This window comes from Herpailurus yagouaroundi, unplaced genomic scaffold (assembly GCF_014898765.1).
Source record: "Herpailurus yagouaroundi ecotype Mexico unplaced genomic scaffold, PumYag 246, whole genome shotgun sequence".
Classification (NCBI taxonomy): domain Eukaryota; kingdom Metazoa; phylum Chordata; class Mammalia; order Carnivora; family Felidae; genus Herpailurus; species Herpailurus yagouaroundi.
This window is the reverse complement of record NW_024412463.1, coordinates 11329157-11341759: the sequence shown is the minus strand read 5'-3', so window position 1 is coordinate 11341759 and position 12603 is coordinate 11329157. Positions and strand designations below refer to the sequence as shown.

Below are 12603 nucleotides of genomic sequence, written 5' to 3'. Positions count from 1 at the left end.
ATGCAGGATTTCAAAAAGTATGAAAACATCCATAATATAAATATCCATCAATGAATAATAGATCAAGAAGTAATCATTATTTGAAGTTATTAGTGTTTTTTTAATGTTTATTTATTTTTGAGAGAGAGACAGAGTAAGAGCGGGCAGGGGAGGGGCAGAGAGAGAGGGAGACGCAGGATCCGAAGCAGGCTCCAGGCTCCGAGCTGTCGGCACAGAGCCCGACACGGGGCTCGAACCCACGAACCGTGAGATCGTGACCTGAGCCGAGATCAAGAGTCACACACTTAACCAACTGAGCCACCCAGGCGCCCTTATACAGTACTTCCATTTTTTAAAGATAATTACAAATTTTTAAAAAGAAAACAATGAAATGATAGATTCGGAGAGAGTTACTGTACAGGTGGAAAGGCGGGTCAGTTTCGCTGGGTGTTCACTCACATGTCTGGGGCTCAAACCTGCCCCCAGACGTCCCACTGAAGGTCACCACATACCCACACGGAAGCTACGACAGGTGGTTATAGGCAAATGTGCAGAATGATTTTCAAGTATTTGTTTCATGCCAACTTAAACAATTTTTTTAATGTTTATTTATTTTTGAGAGGAGGGGGAGGGGCAGAGAGAGAGGGAGACACAGAATCCGGAGCAGGCTCCAGGCTCCGAACCGTCAGCACAGAGCCCGACGCGAGGCTGGAACTCACGAACCGCGAGATCGTGACCTGAGCCGAAGTCAGACGCTCAACTGACTGAGCCCCCCAGGTGCCCGGAAGAACAGGATTTTATAAATGGAAGAGACTGAGCAAAAGATTAGCCTTGTCCCAGAAGGTTTGACTTTTTACAAAAACAAGCTGAGTCCATCTCACTATGTTAGTAACACAGATCTGGGCCCCCAGAGCCCTCCTGCGAGTTCTGAGGGTGGTGAAGGAGCAGCCGGTCCCGAGGGAGGGACATGCCCTCTGTCCCTGGAGTGGAGACACAGCACTGGGTGACGTCCCCAGAGCGACTCCTCTCTGGCCCCGTCCGGTGCTACACGAGCTCCCACACTAGAAAACAAACTGGCATTAAGTTCCCCCGTTCTTCCTGCCTTGAAGGGCTCTCTCAGAGACGCCTTTTCCCTTCCCACCGGCGGAACCAGGCACCAGGCGGCTTCTGGAAACACCCATACAAAGCCTCGCTCACAAGTCCGGGATTCGTTGCCTGTGCACATTAGAGAAGTTATTACTTACTTCCAGTTCCTCTGGGACAAAACGTGTCCCCTCTACAACACGTAGCAACTTGCTCTGCCCCGCTAGAAGCCACCCAAAGGACCCAGGGTCCCTCGAGGAGAAATGGCTGAATCCAGGACTGGGAACCAACGCTCCAGGGCAGCAAGAAGCTGGGGGTCCCGGCACAAGACGCAGGATGGGCCTGCAGAGGCTCCGTCTGCAACAGGAGAACCGTCTGAGCACCAGGATGCTCCAAGACACTGAGACACATCGGGTACAGCTGGGTCCTCGCTCGCGAAGATGCCGGAAGGAGACAGGGCGGCCGTCCCGGATGATGCCGGCTCACCCGGTCGTCCTGGAGCAGGGGCCACGCCCATCTCCTCAGTGTCGCTCTGATGTCGTGCCCGTGCTGCCGCAGCGAGCACAGCCGACTTGCTCTGAAAAACCAGTCAACGACGGGAGCACCAGGAGTCCTCCTGTCTCCTCTTGGGCGCAGCCTCTCTGCACCGCTGGGGGGGGGGGGGGGGGGCAGGTAACCAGGGTGGGCGCTGCTACAGAGCAGTTTCCAGCAGGTCCATGGGATGGGATGAGGGTGTGTGAGAGGCGAAGGGGCCGGGAGTCCTGACCCGTCCGTGCGGTGATCCCCCACCACGGGCTGCAGTGGATAGTCACTCCCGGCCTCTCCGGGGGGACACCAGCCTGGGAGACACCACCAGTCCTCCCGGCTTCCCACAAAACGCCTCCCCTCATTGAGAGGAGTCTCATCCAGCTCTCTCCGAGGGGCACCCTCTGACTGCCGTCCGTGCATCCAGGACCCCGGCTCAAAACGCAAAATGTTCCTCCTCCACTCGTACAAGTACCTGTGCCTAAGCCTTACACATCCATCTGCACGATTCTCTCAGGAAAACAGATCTGCTCGTCTAGGACTGAGTGAGTGGCTAAGGGACCCTGGAGGTTACTCTCCAGGGTCGACTCAAGAGGAGAACTGTGAGTTATCTCTCTTTCTCTATAAACACCAGGCAAGGCCACCCAGAGGTGATCTTCACAGGGAAAGACAGGGACACGAGTAAATGAAAGTGCTGAATCTACTTCTGCAGTTAAATTACAATTCTGGATTTTTAGATTGTTCAAACTAACATAAGTCCTATCTAACACTTTAAAAACGTGCTGGCAGGCACCAACCAGATGGAAGGGAAGGAAGGAAACAGAGGACCTTCCTGACACAGTAAACCAAGCAAAAATACGGCACACACCTGGAACACGCCCTGAAGCAGCAACAGGGCACACGGTCTCCAGCAGCGACCGGATGTCAGGCCACAGATTACATCTCAACAGATTTTACCAAAAACTCTCGCGCAAATCACCTCCTCTGCCCATAAGGCAACGAGTTAGAAATCAAGAACAGAAGGAAAACTGGAATGCTCACAAACTGTGGAAATCCAACGGCAGGCTCTTAAGCAAGCAACGGGTCAAAGAAGAAATCACAAGGGAAATGAGAAAATACTTAGAAACAAATGAAAATGAAGACACAATATACCCACACGTAGGAGACGCAGTGAAAGCAAATGCTGAGGTGAGGGAAACTTCGAGCTACCAACACCAGCATCAAAAACTCTCAACCTAACTCAAATCAACAACCCGACTTTACAAGCTGAGGAAAAACAACAACTACCAGGGTTAGCAGAAAGAAGGAAATAAGGACAGAAAAACAGAGAAAATCAATGAAACTAGAAGTCGGTTCCCTGATAACATCAACAAAATGATCACCTTCAGCTAGGTAGACTAAGAAAAAGAGAATACGCAACAAAAATTGGACATTCTTACCGATTCGACATAAATACAAAGGACTCGTAAGAGCCTACGAACTATGAGCAATGATACGCCAACCACCTGGATACCCTAGATTGAAACGGACAAATTCCCAGAAACACAAGACTCACCAAGACGAACTCACAAAGAAACACAAAATCTGTGACTAGTAAGGAGACTGAACCAAGGATCAACTCTCACAGCAGGGGCGCCTGGGTGGCTCAGTCAGTCGCGCGTCCAACTCTTGATTTTGGCCCAGGTGATGATCTCCCGGTTCGTGAGATCGAGGCCCGCATCAGGCCCCTCACGGACAGCATGGAGGCTGCTCGGGATTCTCTCTCTCTCTGCCCCTCTCCCTGCTCACATTCTCTCTCTGTCTCTCTCAAAATAAATTAAAAAATTTCACTTAAAAAAATCTCACAGCCAAGAAAAGCCCTAGGCCCGATGGCTTCCCTGGCGTATTCTACCAAACATCCAAGGAAGAACTAAGACCAGTTCCTCTCAAACTTTTCCAAAAATTGAAGAGGAGGGAGCATTTCCTAACTCATTCTATGAGGTCAGCATGACCCTGAACCAAGGCCAAACAAAGAAACTACAAGAGGAGAAAACTACACTGCAATGTCCCTTAAGAACACAGAGGCAGGGGCGCCTGGGTGGCGCAGTCGGTTGAGCGTCCGACTTCAGCCAGGTCACGATCTCGCGGTCCGTGAGTTCGAGCCCCGTGTCGGGCTCTGGGCGGATGGCTCGGAGCCTGGAGCCTGTTTCCGATTCTGTGTCTCCCTCTCTCTCTGCCCCTCGCCTGTTCATGCTCTGTCTCTCTCTGTCCCAAAAATAAATAAACGTTGGAAAAAAAAAATTAAAAAAAAAAAAAAAAAGAACACAGAGGCAAAAGTCCTCAACAAAATAACAGTACAATAAACACATTAAAACGCATTCAGCAACACATTAAACGGACCACACACAACGACCAGATGGGATTTCTTCCTGGAGTGCAAGGATGGTTCAACATATGAAAACTGATTGATATAATAGGTCACATCAACAGAATCATGGGGAAAACACACATGACCTTCTCAGTCGATGCATAAAAATCATCTGAGAAAATTCAACACATTTTCGTGATAAAAACTCTAAAAGCTAGCAACAGAAGGACAGTACCACCCCCTAGGCAGAGCCAAATATGAAAACCAACGGCAAATACAGTCAAAGGCGAAAGACTGAAAGCTTTTCCTCTAAGATCAGGAACAAGGCAAGGATAGCAGTTCCTCAAAAATTAAACACAGAATTATCACAGGACCCAGCAATCCCACCTACAGGCATTTGCCCAAAAGAACGGAACGCAAGGTCCTGGAGAGATGTTTGCACACGCAGGCTGACAGCAGAATTATGCACAACAGCTAAAACGTGGAAGCGAGCCGGTACCCGCTGGCGGGTGAACAGAGAAACCAAGTGTGGTTTATACGTGCAATGGACCATCCCGGCCTCGGAAAGGAGGGAAAGGCTGATACCCGCCACCACGTGGAGGGACCTTGAGGACACTGTGTTCAGTGAAGTGAGCCAGGCACAAAAAGCAAATACTGTCTGATTCCACTTACATGAAGACTTAAGGAGTGGTTAAATTCATAGACACAGATGATGGCTGCCAGGAGCCGGAGGCAGGGGAATGGGGATTAGTGTTTGCAATGGGGACAGAGTTTCAGTTTTACAAGATGACAACGGTGCCAGCGAGGGGTGGCAATCAGGGTTCCACACAGTTATGAATGATTTACTACCACTGAAACGCACACTTGGAAGAACGGTTAAGATGGGGGCGCCTGGCTGGCTCAGTCAGTGGGACGCGCGACTTTTGATCTTGGGGTTGTGAGTTCCAGCCCCACCGTGGGTATAGAGATTATTTGTTTTAATGGTTAGGATGGTAAATTTTATGTTATTCTACCACAACTGTAAAAATTGCAAAAAGTACATTAGCACTGCAAACAAAAAATAAACGATTATGGACAGAGCTCAAACGCACTGGCTGCTAAGCTTACTCAGCTTTACGCTAAAAGGGAAAAGCTGCCATTATCACCAGCGATGGGACTGTTGCTAAGGAGGGACCCCAAAACCTCATCTCACACTCCAACCTCGGGGAATGTTTCTCCTTCTGACGGCTCAAAGTGGTGGCTCATTCTCACCAGGAAACCGTGTGGCCGTGTGAAATCGGGGACCTGCAGAGCAAGGTCGGGCGCTGGCACGGGGAGGGAGGCGGACGCGGACCCCAGGCCGGAACGCAGGGCGGTCCCAGAAGATCGCCAGGGCGACTCGGGAGGCCCTGCACGGAGAGCAGCCTCGGGAACTGGGCCCGCGCTCAAGGCGCCGACTGCCTACGGCTGGGTTTCCATCCAGCACAAGTCAGAAGCTGTACCTTCTAGAGCACAGTTCATGGCAAGGCTCTCACGGCCCCAGCTCTTAAGGTCAAGGCCAAACGATCTAGAAACAGATGCCCCGTCCACAGTGCAGAGAACTCGGTGAGCCTCAGGCTAGGGAGGCGACAAACCAAAGCCCCCCCTCTCCCCCTCCCCCGGGTCCCCGTGGGCGTGAGACCCCTGGAGAGACGTTACAGTAACACTGAAAGTTACCAGAGTGCTCGGCGGTTCCCCAGGAGCCCCGGAGCAGGAAACACTGTCACTTCCGAGCGTGGAAGCCGCACGGCTCAGCACACACTGGACAATTAGCCGTGGGCGGGAAGTGAGGAACAGGGTGGCAGAGATGGGAGCGAGAAATCAGGAACAGGGAAGCCAAGGCTTCTCGGTGACGCTAACGCGTGGCAAGGGGGACGCTGGCCCTGGCGGAGGGTCGGCCCCCGGCTCGCGGGCTCTCTCCACCAGGCAGCTCCACAGGCTCGAGTGAGGGGCCCCAGCCACCCCGTCCTGTGCCTCTGGAGACCTCGCCCCTGTGGGGGGACACCGTGCTTGGGGCCGCTCGTACTTTTCGTGCCTCGAAGCCCACTTTGTGCACGAGGCCCACCTGTCACCGGATGCCTGCAGACCCTTGCCCTACGGATGCCCACTATGCCACAGCCCCGCTTCCCTCCTTCGTAAAGCCTCAAAAATTCATGCAGGCACACACCCCACCCGCACAGGCTCCAGCCCGCCAGAAACGCACTCGCGGGCTCCGTCGGGCGCGGGGCCGCTGGCTGCCGGGGCCTCCGAGCCCCCAGAATGGGGCTGAGACCACGGGGCAGGGGCCTTTCCCGCTGCCCACCCGGCAGCCCTGGCCAGCTCCCGGGACCCCGCCACACACAAGGAGGCGGTTGGCAGAGCAGGGAGGCGCCGAAGCACCGGGGCCGGTCGGAGCGGCAGGACCTTCCCGAGACCCAGCCGCCGGGTGCGACCCAGTAAGGATCTCAGGCCAGGCCCGCCGTTCGCTCTCCTTTCCAAAACCGCCTGCAGTCACGGAAACACGCCTCGGGCCACCCGCTGAGGGACCCTCCGGCCCGCCCGTTCCCACAGCCGCACAGCCGGGGCGGTCAGTGACCTGCTCGGGGCGCACACAGCCTGTCTCACAAGGTGAGCCGCACGGACTGTCTGCCTCCCTCCCGGGGAGCGCCGCGCACTCGGGCCTCCGGGACCAGGGGCGGGAGCAGGGACTGACCGCTGGGCTCTGCGTCCTTCCACCCGTGCGGGATGTGATTCCATCCGGTTGTACGCGACGCTCCACCGAGTGCCGTTTCCAGGCCACGGCGGGTGAGCCGTGTGTCCCTGTGTGTGTCCCTGCCCGGGTCTGCGTCATCTTCATCGCAAAAGCCGGCCTCCTGACACTGCAGAATTTACAGCTTCTCCCCCGACGGGCAGCTGTGGGCTCTTCCCAACACACTGGCGCCACCCTCAGAAGGCACCACCTCGCTTCCAGACCGGCCAAGCCGGTTTACCAGCCACTGTGCAAAGGCTGGTGGGTGGGGTTAGAGTCCACTCAAGAAACGGAGGGCTTCTGGGCTTGAGGAAGGTACACGAACCTCTCATGCTCTGTCAATCGCTAACTGTTTACCACTCTCCGGGCCAACAGGGTGGCCTTGAAAGGCAGGCAGAGGGTGAAGCTGCCTGGCCCGGAGGAGGAGAGCAGGGGAGCCACACTTCCTGGTGGGACTGGGCCGGCCGGCTGGCTCGGCAAGTGGGAGTGAAGCACTCCACCACCCAGGAGCGCTCCCTTCCAGCTCCCTGTGCCCCCTCCAGATCCCCGCCTCCATTGAACCAAACTCCTTCTCATTCAACGAGTGCCAGGAATACATCACACACTTCAAGGAACAAGAGCTTAGAACCCAGCACCAAGTGTTTCCAAACATGCACGAGATGAACGCAAGCTTTTTCACGTACACAAGTTTGTTTTAATCGACCTCGTCATTGCGAAACAGAAAAAAAGCGGTTCCAACTCAGCTCGAGAGAATGCGTGAGAACACTCGGGAACTCTGTCCACGGCCTGTGGTCTGTGTTCACAGAAGGCCGCCGAGCAGCCACCACGCCCGAGGGTGCCGTGCAGAACCCTGAGAGTCCGCAGGGCCAGCCCCCCCCGCGCTGCCTGGTAGCCTTTGATGAGAACCAAATGCCGCGGACCAGCAAGCAGCGACCGTGGCAGCTGGGATGCGGGGTGCGGGAGCAGCGAAAGGGGGTGCCCCGGCCATCCTCAGGGCCCCCGCTCCCACAGAGCCTGCTGCCAGCCTCCGTCCGGCAGGATGCTTCAGATGCCATCTCCGTCACGGCACAGAGTCCCGTCTGCCATACCTGCCCTTCCGTCTGCCTGCTGCCCTTCCCTGTCCCATGTCCTTCCCGCTCATCTCCAGGTATGCCCTTCTCACTGCGTTGATATCAGACCTGCTGGTTACTCCCAGCTACACTTCCTGAACACTAATGGTGGGGACGGGCGGTGTCAGGGATGAATTTGTAACCAACGTCCCAAATACGAGAGAGAAACAAAAAGGGAAAAATCGTAAAACTCTGTGTTCGTTGTTTTTCTTCAGGAAGGTAACTAGGTTCTCCACTAAGTTCTCCAAAGGGCTCTGGATCCAAAACTGGGCTATGACCCCACGTGTGGGCCCCACGTGCCAGTGAGCACACCAGGCACCTGAGAACAATGGGAGCGGGTCACACACACATCCCGGAAGCCCAGATCCAGTAGATCTGGGGCTGGGCCTGGAACCTGCACTTCTCAGAAAATTCCCCAGGTTTTTCTGATGAGAAGCCAGGCTTAAAATCCCTCCGTCGCTAACCAAAGAGCCTTCCGCCCTGACAGGCATCGGCATTCAACCCAAAGCACAGCTAGCACAGACAAGCACCTACAGCACCACTGAGAGGCTGGCTCCCTGCACGGGGACCCCTCCCACCCTGCTCTGTCCTGGGGACCTGCCCTGCTCCCCCAACCCGGTCAAGGACTCTGGAAGACAGGTCCTTGGTCCTAACTTATACAGGATTATACAGCATGGCTCCGGCCCTTCTCTCCCCTGCCCAGTGTGTGACAGTGTGACATCTGTCACCACTGTCCTTTTTCCTGGTGCTTCTCTACACACCAAAGGGTTCCAGTGTGGACATCAAATCATACCGTCACCCTGGTTTTAAGGCAATGGCAGAAGTCACTTTCTGGCCAACACAGTGGCTCAACGTGTCAGACTTCAGCTGATCTTTTCTCGCGATCAGCCTTTTGTTTGTCCAATAAAACTCACAGCCTTCCCTGCCCCGTGGCTGCCACAGTTTTTTCCAGAATCTGGATCCAGTACAGCTTCCCTACAGACCATTCTCGTGTATGTCATGCTCTCTCCCAAGAACCTCTGCGCCAGCCTGGCCCAAGATTTTCTCCGGGCACCTTTTAAGGCCAGTGCCCATCCACCGCTCGCCATCAGACAGGCCTGGCCACCCAGGAGCGGCCCACATGGTTTTCCACCGCTGACAGGCCTCAACCCTGGGGACAGCCCCAGACCCTAGCACCCAGGGACCCAGGGTTTCTTGAGCAGACTCCCAGGCACGGTGGGATGAGGCCCAGAAGAGCGCCGCGCACACGCCCACCCCCCCACCCCCATCAGGCCCCAAGGCTGTGGAGCCAGGGGCCACTCAGCCAGGATTGATCCCAAAGTCTGGGTCTCCACACAGCGCCTGCAGGCAGTGCCGCCCGGATCTCAGACGTCTGCTTCTTCAAGACAATCCTTGTTATTTTTTTACTTGTAAGTCTCCTCTACCCCCAATGTGGGGCTCAAACTTACAACCCAAGATGAAGAGTCGCAACGCCCTACCGGCTGGCTCAGTCCAGCCGGGCGCCCCAAGACAGCCCTTTGTAAAGGCTTACTTCTACTCTGGCTCAACACAAAGATCACGACATTTGCATAACCTGAAGGTCCAGGTGAGAGACCTGGTTTGGGGTTCTGCCCAACGGCCCCAAGTTCTTTTCTGAGTTTGGAAGGGAGAGGAAGAAATGCCGTCAAGTTCGCAGGCCTGCCCAACGGCCCCAAGTTCTTTTCTGAGTTTGGAAGGGAGAGGAAGAAATGCCGTCAAGTTCGCAGGCCTGCCCGAGTGGCCATTGATCGCACAGTCCCCAAGGAGAGCTGCGGGTACGGGCCGCACTCCACACCGCGTCTCCCAGTCCGGGCTCGACCCAACCCAGGCGTGACGCGGCTGTCACACCAAGCACTTTGAGAAAAAGAAATGGCGGCAGGGACACAAGTTAATCACCGCGCGCGGAAAGCGCATTTAAAGTATCCAAGTGCAACCCAAGATACTAATGCTTTTTATTGATCAGTCAAGTTCACATACTAACTTCCTTTCGGTCTCACTCCGCTACGACTCAACTGTAAAGTGCGCCAAGCTCAGGGGGAAGCTGCACACGTGACAGCGTGCCGAGCACTAAGTCAGGGGTCAGCCTCCACCGGGAGGACATGGCAGTGGCCCCGACCACGCGCTGGCTGTCCCCACGCCCAGGGCCCTCGGCCGAGGTACGGTGTCTCTGTAAGCACAGGACAACCCCACGCGAACAGTCGGAACTTGAAGGCATCCCCGTGACTCATCTCAGCAGAAGGCAGAGCTGCCCACCAAAGATGTCCTGGCTTCGCTTCGAAACCGCATCTGCGCCTGTCTGTGTCACGGCCAACTTCAGCGCTCTCTGGCCGGGACGGAAGGGGCAGCCGAGGGGCACCCGGCACCCGTCATGATACTGGACACTCTCCGTCACATTTGCACAGACAGTCCTCACAGGAGCCTGTGCTGCAGCCACAGACCCCGGACGCGAGAAGAGAGAAGTAACTCTACCCCCATCGAAGTCAAGGGGCTGCGGCTGGAGCCTGAGGGCCCCCGCCCGCGCTCTCCCTGCTGCCCCCACCGCCTGCGGAATGATTCTTCAACTCTGGAGCACGTCAGCCACCTGGAGCACCGTCCTCCCGGCTCTCGCTCCATGTAAGCCCTACGTGCCTCGTATCCGCCGCAGCCAAACTCCCAGGAAAAGACGAGGCCGTGGCTTTACAAAGAAATACTAAAGAAACCATTTGTACGAGACAACTAGCCCCGTTTGAAGACAGTACTGAGTGCCTAAAAGGTTGGAAAACTTCCCCACTAAAAAACCAAATGTCCTTTCGTAATCGGCTGAACGTAACAAAATGTTAAAAGTCCAGCCAGCTTTAAGTGCACGTCCAAGCCTCATTTGCTAGCATTTTCTGGAGGGCATGGCTGAGGGCACTAGGATGAAAGTCAAGTGGCACTTTTTAAACATTACAATAACCCCGTTGGTCAAAACGCTAGAGAAAACGGGAATCTGATGCCCCGAAACGCCTCTGAGACAAGGAATGCCCCGGGCGTGCTTCGCGGTAATGCAGCGAGTCTGCTCAGAACTGAATTGCGAGCCACAACGTCAGACCTGCATGGACCTCCATCATCGCCCCGCTCCTACAATTCAGCCTTCCGCACGGTGAACATCAACCACCTTGCTGCCAACGAAGCAACTGGGCAGCAGGTGGGATATTTCAGGAAAAGCTGGGATAGCCAGATGGAGAATTCCTTTATTTCAGTAGGAATAAAATGGTTCTATAAACACTCGTGCTCACAAAAAAATGAAAATCTCTCAGGTGCATATGCTGTAAGAAATACAATTCTGACACACTGTAATACAGCACATGTAGAATGTTCCAGAAGAAAACGTGAAGGGGCTATTGTAAACAATAATTTTGGTTTTAAAAGGCCATAGGGAGGGGCGCCTGGGTGGCTCAGTCGTTTGAGCGTCCGACTTCGGCTCAGGTCATGATCTCATGGTTGATGAGTTCGAGCCCCGAGTCAGGCTCTGTGCTGACAGCTCAGAGCCTGGAACCTGTTTCAGATTCTGTGTGTGCCTCTCTGTCTGCCCCTCCCCCACTCATGCTCTGTCTGTCTGTCTGTCTGTCTCTCTCTCTCTCTGTCAAAAATAAACAAACATTAAAAAAAAAATTTTTTTTTTTAAAAAGGCCATAGGGAGAGGCACTTTAAGAGTGTAAACTCTGAAGCCAGCCTACTTGGGTTCAAATCCCTGCTCTATCATCCACTACCGTGTGACTCAGAGTTAGTTACCCACCTCTCCGCTCCTCGGCTCACTCATGAACACATTAAGGATGTCAAACACAGGAATAAAGTGAATATAATAGGCTCGCTGCAGTCCTGGGAAGACAACTGTCACACAGTATCACCACCCGAGGTAGGAGCTGTTATTAACATTAAGGGCATGTGACGCAGACAGGAAAAGCAAATCTACCCAGGAGAGTCAGTCCCTGCATGGTCATGTTTTCAGTGACAACACCATGCCAGGCCCCGCGCTGGACAAGGAGGAAGTGGAGCCGGTAAGGTTCCTGTTCTCAACAAGAGGAAAGGGAACTAATAATCTGGAGCACCTACTATGTGCCGGGGACTTGGGGGTGACGGGGTCGTCTGCTCCTCAGCCCTGCAGGTAAATGACATGTGGCACAGAGGAAGGAGCTGAGGCCGGGGGAGATGGGAAAACACCACCCAGCAGACGGTCAGCAAGAGCCTTCTGCTTGCAGGGACGCCCTCGGGGACACCGTCCTTGCACCAGCCCCCAGGGCCGTCCCTCCCACATCCCCAGTGGGTTGGTTGGAGGGGTCAGGCAGCTTGCTGCCTGCATTCCAGAGATGAACGAAGCGAGGGAGGCCAGGTCTCCAGATGTGCCCAGGCAGGCAGTCCCAGAAAAGGGGCTAATGCTGCCGCAGCTGCGGGCCCGGGTGGGCAGCTGGTCCCGGACTGACACTCAGGATACAGACCCGGGACGTGAGCACGGCTTCCCGGGAGGGGACCCTCACACTCAGGAGCACCGGGAACACCGGGCCGGCACCTGGTTTCTCCTCCCGCACACGTGGGGGTACCGACTGGAGACCGCCCCAGGCCCCGTTCGGCGAGGCTGCGCTCGGTTAGTCCGACGGCTTGCGCGGGAGCGGGGAAAGAGGAAACACGTCCGACCTGTGCGACATCGGTGTCCGGTCCAGGGCGCCCCACGGCACGACGGGCAGCGACGACTGACACACGGACGGCGAGCCAGGCGCGGGCGCACCAGCCCTCTCACAGGTGGTCGCCCGGGGCGGCGGGGTCCCCGGCGGGGACGC

The 12603-nt window shown here is 55.3% G+C and overlaps 1 protein-coding gene across 4 annotated transcripts in view; it reads right to left on the bottom strand.

Annotated features, from left to right (window-relative positions):
• The window catches only part of OSBPL2 (oxysterol binding protein like 2), a 36899-nt gene extending 24318 nt beyond the window's left edge, over positions 1 to 12581 (bottom strand). For 2 of the 4 annotated variants that reach the window (XR_005785873.1, XM_040459826.1), the window contains exon 1: positions 12461 to 12580. The gene's annotated coding sequence lies outside the window, so the exon portion shown is untranslated. Of the gene's footprint in view, positions 1 to 6644; positions 6669 to 12460 lie in introns of those variants that run through there. The other 2 variants (XM_040459831.1, XM_040459827.1) reach the window with 2 other exon arrangements.
• Positions 12582 to 12603: the final 22 nt, after the last annotated feature.